This window comes from Microtus ochrogaster (assembly GCF_000317375.1).
Source record: "Microtus ochrogaster isolate Prairie Vole_2 chromosome 14 unlocalized genomic scaffold, MicOch1.0 chr14_random_2, whole genome shotgun sequence".
Lineage (NCBI taxonomy): Eukaryota > Metazoa > Chordata > Mammalia > Rodentia > Cricetidae > Microtus > Microtus ochrogaster.
In genome coordinates, this window is record NW_004949097.1 from 2,077,833 (window position 1) to 2,091,055 (window position 13,223).

At 43.5% G+C, this 13,223-nt stretch overlaps 1 protein-coding gene across 2 annotated transcripts in view; it reads right to left on the reverse strand.

Annotated features, from left to right (window-relative positions):
• Grin2b (glutamate ionotropic receptor NMDA type subunit 2B) overlaps positions 1–13,223 on the reverse strand; it is a 478,504-nt gene that overhangs the window by 136,475 nt on the left and 328,806 nt on the right. The window lies entirely within an intron of this gene.

Sequence of the window (13,223 nt, forward strand, 5' to 3'; positions counted from 1 at the left end):
AGTCTGCAAGCTTAAAGGAGACAACTAGGTTAAGCACTTACCAGAGGGTCTGGTGCATAGTAAGTGCTCATTAAGTGTTAACAATTATTATTCAAAAAAGGAGGTGGAATAAAGGGTGGAGGAGATGGAGACAAGAAAAGAAAATGGCTATGTACCAAGACAACTTTCTGCCAAAAAAAGGTAGCATGTAGGCGCTTGGGGTCTGTCTCCACCCCCAAACATGCATGCTCTTTCAATTCTTAGTAAGGTCTTGCTCAGCCCTTGTTTGTGAGGCTGCCTGAGTGTGGTGGGCCAGAGGCATCTGGAACCCAGGACTTCTGTTGGCTGCACACTGAGCAGAAAATACTGAGTGTGGGGAAAGGAGCGGGGAGGGGGAAGTGGTTCTTTTATACAGTGCTCTGGGGACAGAAGCATACATTCGTGGAAATTCTGGAAGCCACTAATTTCAGATTAGTGAAATGGTTTTCCTGCAGGTCACTCGTCTCCAGCCCACCCTGTCCCTTGCGAGCAGCTGGGTCTAAGAAGCAGCTCCTTTACTGGGAATCCCCACATGCCTGCTTATTGCAAGTGCATTAGTACAACTGGGTGGATTATAATTAATGTCCCTTTACCATCAGGGCCCACGGAATCAATAGGGACGAGTTCCGTGCTCGCGTGACACGCCACTCCTGCACTGTGGGCCTGACAGCCAGTGAGATGAACCTCTGGTAAGAAGCCAAGGAGGCACCTTACAAAGCCATGGAGAGGCCACTCAGGGAACCCTCTTCTAACTCTTCTTCCATATATCTGGGGACGTTGCTTGCTGCAAGTTATGTTAGGTTAGGCAAGGCTGCAGGGAGGTATGTAGATCCTTGTAGCAACTGAAAAGATGTCTATGCAGCACAAACCAACCCCCTCAAGGGCACCTCTCATTTTAGGAAGGGAATGGATTGCTATGGCTTCCATGCCCTGTCGTCTGCAGCTGGAGCGCTACAGCTGTGAGCACAGAAGATTCCAAAAGAGTAGAAATTCCTAGAATTTTGAACTGAGACTTTTCAAGTCAGCTAGCTTGTCGCTTCTTGCAATTGATGCTTTCTCTCTACAGCGTCATTGACTTGGTCCTCTGGGCGCCTATTTAATGTCCCTATTGATGGAACTTGCTATGGTGTCCTCCACCCTCAAGGCAGCCGTCTCACGAGTCTGTCTTATTTAAAACTGATTTCCAATCCCTTTGCAACTCTTCAAAACTCATTTCCTCTTGAGATATTTTTATGGTCTTAGTCTAGTCCTCCTTTTGCCTGAGCATTCTTCAAATATTTGAAGATATATGTCAAACATCCCTTATAAAGATGTATATTATAAAGATTAATCTGGGAAGAAACCCTAAGATCATTTGATTCTATATTTTAATTTCATGGACCGAGAAGGAGAAACCTTAAATTATTTGCTTGATATTATATTACGAATTTTGATCAGAAGTAATACTTAAGCAGCATCCTAGGCCCCCACAGGCTTTCTCTACCATACTGCCCTTGGTCTCATAGCAACATGGCATTCAACAGATCCTGTTCCTTTATGTGTCCAGCATATGCCCCAAGCTCCTTCTCTCTTTGGGCACCCTCCATTAGTAGAGTGCAGCATCCCTGGCCCACTTAGCTCCCACATGGCATCTCCTTCATCCCTGGCTCTGTCCCTGACCTCTTAGTCCAGTCAGTGTGGCTTCCCTGAATTCGTCATCACTTTAAAAATGATATCCAAGTTTCCTATAGTTGACAATAACTCCAAACCCAACCCAAATCCCTATTCTATGGAATATACTTAAAAAACCTGCACTGTAACAAACTACAAGAAAAGCATCTGCCATCATGAGCTTGCAAAACACGTCATTCCTATAATAGTCCTGAACTACTTGGAATTGCTTCTGGAGGTCTTCAGGAAAGATTATGCAACAACAACAACAACAAAAAACCCAGTTTAATCCCATTTCTCCTTTTAAAGAAGGAAGGAAAGACAGGAGGGAGAAACAGAGGGACTAGACCGGAGGGAGAGAAGGGGACTAGACGGAAAGGAAGGAGGAGGAAAGGGAGAGGGGGAAATGAACTACCAGCCTAAGTACCCACCACATCACCAGGCGGGGCTATATATTATTTTGCCTTTATCTAAAACACTATTAAAATATTTAAAAGAAGTGTCCGTTTCAGAAGGCGATTATAGAAGCTCCAGAAATGATTGACGTCCTAAGTAACATGAATTGGGTTGTTACACAGTCCCACAATGACTTTTCTGAAGCGGATAGCATCGAGCTGGAAGCATAAATGAAGAAAGTCAAAATTTCAGGAACTAGAACCCACGCAAAGGCACCGTAACTGGTCTGCAGCTAAGCATCTCTCTTACTTTGGCCCCAGGTCGATTTCATGTGGAAATCATTACCTTGCTGACGTGTTCTCCCCTTCCTGTCTGCTGGGCTCATTTCATCCATCTGCGCTCTTCTTGAATGCTTTACACTTAGCAAGACTATCAATAAAGTTTTATGACACTCTACAAAACCTTTCACAACGTGCGTGTTAATCAAGTGTGGCGTTCGGCAGCATATAGATTAATCATTCACAGGATGTGTGTTTTCTTTCTGAGGAACCGCCTGTGCCATGGCACCATTTACCTGCCGGGCACTTGACGACTTGCACCAGCCCTGAGCAAGGACCGCCCTTGAACAGCAGAGCACATTCGTCCACTCACTGGTGATAAAAGAATGAAAGAATTCTGGCTGCCATCACTTTACTGCTTGCGGTCTCAGCACCCAAACTTCAGTTATCCCTCTTTAGAACTGGCGTGTGACCTCCAGATGTCAGGGAAAACAGTTCTTGGGATGAGCCAATGAAATAAAGAACAGCGCTCAAAAGGTGATTTTAAATATGAGCCTGTATAGCAGGGAACGTTCAGAAAAATGGTGTTAGCAAGACACGGACATCTAAAAGCAGGACGCCTGCCGAATTTTAAGCTTCTCTGATGAAAATCCTACAGTACCACTAGCAAGACCTTCCCATACACGGGCTACATGGAAAGAATGAAGACTAATTTCCACACAAGGCAGTAACACTAGGTCCTAAGATCACGCGGATAATTAAACTTCCAATAAGAACTAAAAACAATCAATTGCTTTTAGATCTGGCTATACTTTATTCATTTAAAATATTATGACCCTGAAACCTCCACATAGAAGTCCCAGGTAAAAAAAATTAAACTACAATAAAGAGTCTGAGCCCCCCCATAATCACTGGTTTCCCTACACATGCTATTCTCACGCACGCAGACAATCCCCCTGGATTAAGGGAAAGCCTAGGTAGAAATGTTGCCCATAACACACTCTCATCTCTCTGAAGTCCAATCAAGGTTGGATGTATTAAATTTTGCTTGATTTTTCTCAGATGTGGTTTGACATCCAAGACACCCACTGGCCTATCTCCCAAAGTTTTAGTATCCCACAGAATCTGAGCTTGTCAGGGGTCAAAGAAAAGTGAAAAGTTATTCATTGAAAACTCTTATTCTAGAGGGAAACAGGCCCCAAGATGCTAAATGATCTCCCCTAGGGACATTCACATTCAGGCTCAGAGATCAGATCATCTATTCTTAAGAGTTGAGTTTCTTTTCATGACATTCTGAAGAGACACCAGTTTTCAAAGTTCCCATTGTGCATTTTAGTATCTTCATAGCACACGCCATGCTCCGGATTACCTAAATCCCTACCGGAGACTAAATCAAGTAAAACAGATCTCCCCTCCTGCGTACCTCCTGGTTGAAGAGGAGACTCGGAATCTTGATGGGCTCCCAGCCAACATATTTGGTTTACATGGCCTAAGTCACACTCCAGCAGGTTTTTAATAGGGCCAGACAGAGGCTAACAAACCTGTGCCCTTTTGACTTTGGCCACACAGACTCTTCCACAGTATCACGTAGACTAGACGCCTGAAGTGATGACTCAGCAGTGTGCCCTGTGTGGGAGGCACCTGAAGGAGTCCTGCCAGCATTTGTCAGCAAACCTAGAGCCCTGGCATGGTGGCACCTTTCCGTCTTCAGATTGTTACAAAGCATTAGCTTTATAGAAAGCAATACCCACTAATGTGGTGATAATGTGAAACAGCACCGTCAGCCTGGCTCGTCCAACCCAGTCTGTGTCTTGTCTCCCAGAAAAGTTCTGTAGCTTTACAGGTGACAGGGTTAGAAACAGCATCCAGAGGTCCACCATATCCCTTCTGCTCACCACCATGTTTCTCAAGGGAGCAGATTTTCAGAACGCAGGTCCCATTCTCTAGCTATTAAAAGTAAAGAGAACAGAGTCCCTGTGGAATGAATTCTTGACCACCCGCTTACATTTATCTCTGAAACTGTTCTACGTTGTGACTTGGTACCAGCAATACATCTCTAGCCTCTAATATCTCTAGTCTGTCATCTACTAAATAGACGAGAAACTTCCAGGTAAGATGGCAAATCCGGAGCGGCCTCTACCTGATCCATTTGAGAAAAATCAGCATGAGAGAGACTTTGTTTCAAAGAGAAACTGAAGGAAAAGCTTTGGAAATTCACAGAGGCAGTGATGGGATGACTGAAAATGCAGAGAAAGAGGCAAGCAATGCACTAAGAAGTAACACAGGGCTCCAGGTTTGGGGCTTCCTGTCTGAGGAACAAAAACAGAAACTTTCCCCAAAGGGTGAGCTGTGCCCTTGAGACAGACCCACAGTGCCCACAAGGCTCCGATTCTGTCGTGAGCTTTCATAAGATGGTGATTAGAGAAGAAATCCATCCCATGACTTAAACCATGGAGTAAAGGGTACCATCTCGAGAGTGGACCCATTGTGAAAACTAGGGTACTCTGAGAGTTCAAATAGAGGCTGGAGCCCAGGGATGACAGTTCTGAGAGGAAACTGTGGAGTGGGAAGAGAATAATTAGGAATGGGGATACATAAGAATAAAATATAATGATAGTTATGTGTTCAAAACATCAAAATGAAATCAATTACTTTGTATGCAAACTTAAAAATTTAGCAAACATACATTGGTAAAAGGCCATCTTAGAACCTGCATGATATGACATGTTCTTTATTGGACATTTTATTTTTTCTTTTGAATTAATATTTATGAGACGTGCTTAAGGTATTCAATATTATGTTACAGAACACATATATAATTAACAGGTGATACAGAACAGCAATTAAGGTATCTACCACCTTGCCCTTCTTCTGATAAACACTGTGTCTATTCAGATACTGCAAAAAGATTGGCAAGGCCACAAATCTTTCAGAGGAGTAGAAAGCACTGCTGGAAGTGACCAATTCTTCTACACATTTTCCCTGGAAACAGTGGAAACAATTTCTCACAGATCATAAATATGAATTTTAAAACTTTCTAAAACCAGCTCATTAGAATCAGTAATGAAGGAAGGTGGCCAAGATATTTGCAAATTAGATTTTTATATTTATTAATATTATGCTTTGGTTAAACTAAAAAGAAATGTCTTACTTTTTCTTAAATTAGGAATTTAGTTATCAAAATGAATCCTGAACAATCAAATCACTCTGGTGGATTTGATAGTCTGGTAGGTCGTGACCAGAGGATACTTGAATTTGGGGATTTTAGATGGATTCTCTGGGACTCAACTCAGAAGAGTGTTCCCATTCATTGAACAGCCTATGTTCAATGAAAGGCTCCAGATAACACCTCCAAATGCTAGTGAGGAAAAAGGGAGCGAATAAAAGACACACTCATAGAAAAAAAGAAATATATCTGATCTCACACACACAAGAACAGACCACGTGGTGAGGAGTTTACCAGCAAGGCCACGTTAGATTCGTCCGTCCCTAAGTTGGGTGATAATATTTCCAAGGTACTTAAATGTCAATATATATATATATATATATATATATTGGTTTAGTTGATTGGTTATTTTGAAAGAACACTTGAAGAAACTTTGAAAATTCTCTCACAGCTATAATGCCATATCTAGCAATATGAAGTCATGTACTGGACAAAATAATTAGAAATTAGTTTTGTAAGCTTTTTCTCTTAGGAAAAAATGATAGCTAGTGGAGAACATTGGAAGAAACTAATTTAAAGGTCAAACCACAATATCCATTTATAATTACTCGAGGCAGATTAAAAATAGTTTGTCTTCTAATGAATTAAACATTTTATCATTTGGAAATGGTATTTAATATCATAAATTTATTTTGAAAAAGATTGTTCACAAACAATGATAAGTTCAAGTTGGCCTGGTCCATATATAAGCCATTTAGATTCTATTTGTGATGCTAAATTAATGAGGAAGATTGTACAATATCCTGCAAGGCAGCTCCTAGGCACCTGCCATGCTTCCTCTTCTCTACTAGAGGCAAGAAATGCACTTCATCCCTCTGGGAGTTCGGGATGAAGTGTGTTCATTTGAGGGGCAAATGGTGACATCAATCACCATTTACTACAAAGGAAAAAAAAATCCCTTCAGACACGAAAGTCCAACAATGAAGAATTTTGAGAGCTGTTACTTGGATTCTGTTTCACAACTAAATGTCATGACTTAGTTTTATCTGAAATGAAAGAAAATAGGGGAGGATTGTCAAGACTCGCCCAGTAATCTCTGCCCAGACAGAAGAGGGTAGAAACCATTTTCTTTCCTCCAGAAACTTGTTATTTGTGGACAGCCGTCAAATCAGTAAGATTTATGTAGAGGTGCTACATACACACAATGGAATTCTATTCACCTAAAAAGAACAATGAAGCCACAGGAGATGTGTCTCTGCCCCTACCCGTGTTGGCTGCTGCAATTTGCACCATTCTCCAAGGGGGTCAAGGTGGCAGTCCATGCCAGGCAACAATTCTCCCCTGGACTTACTTAGAGCTCTACTGGAGATCAACACAGAGGCTTGCGCCAGCAGGAAGAATCATAAACAAATGGAAAGGGTTGATCAATGTCCCCAAGGGCTTATGGGGTGAGATGCATAAAAGGAAAACAAGAAACAAAACAAATCAAATGAAGAGGGAAAGATTTTATATATACACATGCGCGTGGACCCACACACACATGCATTCACACACACATGGATGCACAACACACAGTACAGCAAACTGTGTTAGGACATTATGAGGTGGAGGTAGAGTCACTTCTTCAGTTACCCGCCATGATATTTTTTTGAGTTCAATTCTCACATTGAACGTTAGTAATTTGGCCAGACTGGCTGGGCAGTGAGCGCTAGAGTTCAGCCCGTCTGTCTCCCCGCTGCTAGTATCACAGGGCACACACCTCCACACCTGATTTATGTTATATGTGTGCTTGTGGGGCTTGAGCATATGTGTGTTCTTCATGCATGCGGTCACCTACAGAGGTAAGCACAGAGCATAGGATCCCCGGGAATTGGAATGACAGGAAGTTGAAGGTGCTGATATGGGTGCTGGGAACAGGTCCTCTGCAAGAGCAGCAGGAGCTCTTCACCTCTGAGCCATCTCTCCGGCCCTGCCACTGTTACCTTTTAGACTGGAGAATGTTAGTGTTTGGAGGGCGTTGACCACACAGCTCTAGGGAACTTCTGCTGCGCTTTGGCCAATTAACTTCGGAGTCTCCCAATTCCCCGATTTTTGCTTTGTTTGTGATACTACAATCAAAATATCTCTCATTCCTGTGGTATGCAAATTAAGGCTTGCGAATATTTGCTTCTCACTACCATGGCTATTAATCCCTGGGAGGGTTTCTGCAGTGGGAAATCACTTAAACAGACTACTTTAATATGAAGTTTCCTTTCCAAAGAACACAACAGATGAGTTCACATTTTCATAATTTTAATCCAGGGTAAATGACTCCTATTCTGACCTCCCAGAGCTTTGCTTTGGACACTATGTAAATTCTCCTTAAAATCTCTTTAAAGAAGCCACACTCCCCCTTGTGCATGAAGGTATGACACTTCCCAGGGGAACCCATGAAGCCATCTCTTGGCACTAACTAAAGAGGCAAGCAACACAGCAAACCTGCTTCCATTCGGGTCTGTGTGCAGAAGAAGAATGAGAAAAGAAGTTATTCCTCTTAGTGGGCTTAGGTGACTCCTCATCACCATGGCTATGGCGAGACCTGTTAGGGTCCAGCTAAGGTAATCAGAATGATGGGACTTCTCAGGGCCAGGCCCCAAGTAATGCCCATATAATAGCAAGGTCCCATGTTAGGAGCCAATTTCCTCCTAAAATCATTGCAGGAACCATCACCCTGGGGAGTCTATAGAGAACCCCACACCCATAATTGTGTTAGGAATCGTTCTATTGACAGAGCCTACCCCACAACCAAATTGGCTGATGGAGAGCTATCTGTTAGTGGAACCCACCCCACATTCCAAACTATCTAGGGAACTAGGTGTGGCAACTCGTGACTTCTTGGCCTAGGTGACCTGACCGAAGGTAACCTCCTGGCTACGTGACCAACGTGAACCACGTGGCAAGAGCTCAGACCCCTGTGCCCATCCCCCAACTCCTTACCATATATAAAGCTGTACCCCATCTCTAATAAACGGAGGCTCTGACAAATGTAGCATGGCCTTCTTCTTCTCTCCTAGCCCATTTATCTTACAGATAGTGCCTCTCCGGGACCCTGGAATAACTGAACTGCCAGACGGTTACTAACCCTAGACGAGGTAACCCGTCAAGGCAACCGACAGTGACGCCCGAACAGTCCCAGAATTGTTTTTGCATTCTAGCTCCTTTTCCCATGTTATCCATGACTTCAAAATATTGAATAAAACTCATTTTCTCTCCCACCCTATCATGCACACTATGCTGAAACTGTCCAGAACACACTATCCATGCCAAGCATTAGGACTAAGCTAAAGCAAAACGTTATAGGTCAAAAGTAAGCTGGACTCTCAGCTCATTGCTGTTACCCCTTTATGTCCACTGTCCTGGCTAATGTTGTGTCAGTGTGACACAAGCTAGGGTCATCTGAGAAGAAGTAAGTTAGCGGAGAAAATGCTTCCATCACATTGCCTATAGGCGAGTCTGAAGGACGTTTTCTGGATTGATGATTGATGTGGGAGGGCCTAGCCTACTGAGGATGGTGCCACCCCTGGGATGGGGTCCTGCAGTCCATAAGAAAGCAGGTTGAGCAAGTCACTGGGAGTCAGCCAGTAAACAGTGTTCCTCTGTCATCTCTATTTCAGTTCCTGCCTCCGGGTCCTGCCCTGAGTTCCTGCCCCGATTTCTCTCCAGGATAGATGGTAGGCTGTAAGCTGAAATAAACCCTTTCTTCCAGGATGGCTTCTGCTCATCATGTTTAACAGAGCTCTGTACAGCAACCAGGATGCCTGGTAATAATTTTAAAGTAAAGGCTTGTCTTTTCTGATACCCAGTTCTGCTCATGAGTTGGAAACAGTACAAGGAAACTATGCCAAAACTAACCAAGCAGCAATTGACAGATTTCTCTGGGACATTTCTCCAGGACCTAAAGTACCCTAAGCATGAGACCCCAGCAAAAGAATGGTGGGGCATTTGTCCTCTTACTGACCTTGATTTGTTCTTCCCTATTCAAGAGCCTCTCTCTCCTCTCTCCCACCCAGAGGATCAATAAAACCAGCACATTGGAAGCTGCATATGCAGCCCCCATTCTCTGGGTAGTTACCACAAGCTGAACTGTTATTTAACCATTATTTAGCTCTACTAAAGCAGGACAAACGAAGTGAATGGATTTATAACGAATTAGTGACAGCTTCCCTTACAAGGGATGGGAACAGATATTATGAATTGTCACTCATGGGAAATGAGGCTGTAATTTAGTCTCCTAGCAATGGTTGGCAGATTTCTTCAAGTGGAACTTCCCAGAAGTCATTCTGCTGTAGAGGGAGGGGAAGAGAACCAAGGGAGGAAGGGCTATTGCAAGGGTCTGAGAAGTCTTCCAGCAGAGAGAGGTCTCAAGGGGCTTCTGGGAAGATTATGCCTTTAAGAGAAATAGGTAAACCATAATCACATCATGCTACAGGTGCAAGAAACACGGTTGCAGAGGATGTTGGCTTGGTCAAGAACACATCTATAACTTGGGCAACCCAAGTGTGGCAAGGCACTCGCCGAGAGTGCCCAAGAGGCCATGGGTTTGGTGGCTAGAACTACAGGTGTGTGGGAGACTGTGGAGGGGACTTACCTGCAAATCATAGCTGCCACCTGGAGGGAACCCTTCCACATGGAGAAAAACACAATGACTTGTTGAGTGTAAGATTTCAGAAAAGGCACGAGTGGTGAGAGAGACCGAGCGGGAAGCGAGATGCTAGTAAAGACTGGAAGGTTGCTCTAAAGAAACAGATGTGGGGTGCTACTAAGATGGGGGAGGAGAGTGGGCAGCTGGGAAGGTCAGCAGGAGACAGCAACATGGAGTTTGTTCCAGTTGCTTCTGGAGAATGACTTCCTAGATGACATTAGTGAGGGGAGACTTTCCTACCCTGGGACTGCAGGGAAGAGTGTGGGAATTTTACACAAGATTGTCCTGAGTGGACAGAACGAATCTGAGAGCAGTGAGAGCCACTGGGTGTAGAATCAAGGAGGACGCGTCACAGTGTAAACCTTGACACCGAGACATTGGTCAAAATTGTCGCCCTGTCAGCCTGAGTCTGTGAAATAGCTCAGCAAGCGAAGGCACCTGCTGTCAACCCTGGTGACCCAGGTTTGATCTCAGGGACCCACATGGTGGAAGGAGAGGGCCTAGTCCTGTAACTAGCCCAACGTAGCTCAAACTGCTATGGCATGTGAGCACCTTTATTACACACACACACACACACACACACACACACACACACAGAGAGAGAGAGAGACACACACACACAGAGACACACACACACAGAGACTAAAAGAAATAAAATATAACACAAAAATTTGACATCATCAGCCCACCCCTCGCCTTATTTGTCTAGAGTCGCTGAGTCTCTGCAAACACTGCTCTAAATCCTGGCACATCGAGGCAGTGCTTCCAGAGTGGGCTACAATGGGGAAGCCAGGGGACTTCAAACTGACCTGTTTATTTATTTGCTTACCGAGTTAAAGGCACCCACCAATAACTATTCCAACAGTCTAACATAGGCTGGCCTTTGATTTAGAGCTGCAGACAAAACGAGGGCAAAAATGTATGTGAACCGAAGCACCCCCCCCAAGAGGACAGCACCGTGAACCCCAACTGCATCTTCCCAGGGTAGATGAGCGAAACGTGTAATCAACTCTGCCTGCTGTACTGTGTGGGGGTAGAACTCTGCTGTTCCTTTTTTGTCAGGGGATCTCAGTTCTTTCTCTCCCTCTGTAGGTTGATGTTTCCATGGAAACATGCTCTTTAATGCTTCTGAAATTACTGTGCATTTATACCATTAACTCTTTGTTTACTAGGGCAGTTTGCAGAGAGACATTCTAACCCCTTGCGAAGGTAATGATATTAACATCTCTACTTACTGAAAACTTTTCACAAAAGGTAATTGACACCTGTTGCCTGTCCTTGTCATCAAACATTATTTCTCAACCGTTTTAGTTTTGGCTCTTGCCTCTACTATTCTGCCAAAATATTTGGTGAAGTCATCAGCAACCAAAACAAGGTCTACAAAGGTAAAGTTAGTAGCCTTTGCTCTCTTTTTGTGCTCCTCAGGTAGCTTTCGGCGCTTGATGCTGTTGGGAATTTGCTCATGGACCTTTGCTTTGCATATTTGTTGCTTCAAGTGTTATCTTGGCTTTCTTTTTATACCTCAGGCTAGACTTCTCTCCTTTTATGTTCATTTTTGAGCTGACACTCCCTCTCTGCGACACTTGAGATGTAGCCAATCGCTAATCAGCTCCACATCATGGCTTTGGAATCTGTCTTCCAGTTCTCATCTGTCTCCTGAACTTTAGTTCAGTATTTCTGCTGGGATGCTTGCCACAGTGATATCAAATCAAGCTTATCAGGACCAGGCCCAACACAGGTTCCTCTGTCATTTGATGATGGCAGCAATGTAAGACTCCAATCCTTAAAGAGTTCAAATTCTTGGTATAATTTGATATCTCTTTCTGTTTCAATTCCTTTCTTACCACGTGAATGAAAAGGACAAACTGACTGTTCTTAGGAGCTATATTCCTAGAACCAATAAACTCAGTTAAAAATGCAACAATATCTCAGCATTGTGTCCACAATTTGTGGATTGACGTTTTCTTTCTTTTCAGTGTACAGTTGCAGAATTCTGTCTCTCCGAGGTAAATTAATCTCCGAGCTTTCTAACACAGAAGTAAAATTGCTTGGAAGCCATATTTCAGCTCTGGCTGTGCCATAAAAAAGTCCAACAATGAATGCTATCATTTATTGAACACATGCCAAGCTCTGTTCTGGGTGTTTTATGTTATTTTAAATTATCACAGCAATGCTATAAAATAATAGCATATATTATATGTGATTATGTAATAGCTATGCTATAATGAAACCCGAGGCTGTTGGCAGTAGGATTGAATCCATCCACTTCCCAGTAGTTCCAAAGCTCATGCTCCTTCCACATAGCCTCACACTGAGCATGGGACTGTCAACAGAAGCAACGGTCAGGAGAGAAGAATACAAAGAATCCAGAAACTTCTACCACAGTAGAACTAAAAACCTAAGCCCAGACTTAAATGTCTTTACAGCCTAGGATTTGAGCATTTCTGTTACCCCTAGCAGTCACATCAGATGGTTGTCCTCAAGCTGGCACCGCAGTGAAGAGCTGTAGGGAAGAAAACCTTAGCTCCAAGGATGAGTGAAGTCACAGTGCTGTTTAGGAGACAGAGAATAGTAAAAGAACTTAATTCTCTGGAGGCTGTCAGTCTGTCACCTGTCACATGCACAAACCCCTCAGACGTGAAGAAAAGGAATTAATTTGCCTTAGAAGAAGTCAGAGGACAAAGCAGTAAGCTTGACTGGACTTAGGGGAGAATTAATTCTTAGCTCAGGCTCTGGGAGGAGGTCCGTTAGAAAGTCATCTATGGCTGCGTTCCTAGAGCCCTTGTTAGAGACAGCCAACAATAGCGAGGGTATTTATCTGGCTCCGTTAAGATTGGAAAAAGTTTATCTTGGTTTGGCACAGAATGTCCAAGTTCTCAAAGGACTTAAAAATATGATATTAAAGTCTTTCTGGGAGCTATAATAAAAGTCTCATTTATCCTCAATAGGGGACGCAGACCCATACTTTGGGTCTGGACCGTCAGGTGCACGAATGGCTCTGAGCTTCTGAATTTGGATCCCGCTGAAGACTGCT